Source organism: Clupea harengus, chromosome 9 (genome assembly GCF_900700415.2).
Source record: "Clupea harengus chromosome 9, Ch_v2.0.2, whole genome shotgun sequence".
In the NCBI taxonomy this organism is placed as follows: domain Eukaryota; kingdom Metazoa; phylum Chordata; class Actinopteri; order Clupeiformes; family Clupeidae; genus Clupea; species Clupea harengus.
In genome coordinates this window covers 30,072,750-30,074,148 of record NC_045160.1, presented here as the reverse complement: position 1 = coordinate 30,074,148, position 1,399 = coordinate 30,072,750, and positions in this window count along the sequence as shown.

Sequence of the window (1,399 nt, the reverse complement as noted above, 5' to 3'; positions counted from 1 at the left end):
GATGGATGAGCGCGCGGGCAAAACGTGTAACGAACACACGAGCAACGGAGACAGCCACATATTCACCCACGGGCACGAGCACAGCCGGACACCAACGGGCACATTCAGCTAGCTGTCTATGCTAGGCTAGTCAAACCAAATCACTGTCGCTGAGCTGACGTCAGAGCTCCAGCGGAGATTCTAACGGAACGCACCGACACACACACACACACACAGAGTCGCACGGAACGGACAGACAGACAGTCGTGACACAGAGTCGCTGCCAGGACGCCACACACACACACACACACACACACACACACACACACTCCAGAGGAGACCGACACACTCACCGGGGGAAGAAACCGGGACGAGAATCTCACCGTCATGATGCACGAGCACGACGATACTTGTTGGTCTGGAGAGAGGGGCGCGAGTCCTGATCCGCTCGCTCGCTCGGCTCCTCCTCGGCGTTTTTCTGCTCTCGTGAGATGGACACAGCTGGGAGTAGACTCCATCGGATGACAGCGAAGTGTGTGTGTGTGTGTGCGTGTACCGTCTGTCGGCGGGTTACCGTCAATCACTCCACAATCGGTCGCGCTCCGCCGTAAACTCGGGGAACACGTCATAGGGCCTACGTCATAGGGCCTAATGGTCAGACGGGAAGACTTCTTAAAGGAGTCGCGACCAATTCACGCACTCACACACACACACTCCGACACGCACACACTCACACACTCCGACACTCACACACACAGGGGCGCTCTAGGGGAGCTTCACTCCTGGCGCCCCCCCCCCCCCAAATTATTATTTTTCCCCCCAGGAAAACGGAATTGCAACTTTCAAACGCTATTTTTCCCTGAACAAATCACTGAGAAAATGTCACGCCTGTCTGTGCTGGACTACGCTCCGGCCACGCCCCCTGTTCAACTGTTTATGGACACACACACACACACACACACCTCCACGTCATCTTCCCAATCGCCTGCAAATAATGTTTTCGTAGTCTTCTAAAAGTGAATCTAAAATGAGATAACAAAAGTATGTATTATCATCATTTGTTAAATGTAGCTATTATGTAGTTATTAAACTTTGTAGTGTATTTGGACAGCCTGACATTTTTTTATTCCAAGATGCATAGATCTTGATTAGTTGAATCATGTCTAATTAAACTGGCTATCTCGCTCCACCAAAACTAACGTTGTTAAATGATCACTCACATTTTTATGACGCAAATTGCGGTACAGCTGAACTTGAACTGACGTTTCGACTGAATGGCAATAACAAGGAACGTCACAAGTCACTGGCTAGCTAGCGTTAGCTAACTAACAAGATTACATACAATTCATTTTCTAAAGTTGACAATACAACACTTGAATTCTTAGTATTCCAGTATTCCTCATTTGTTGACAAGTTGCCG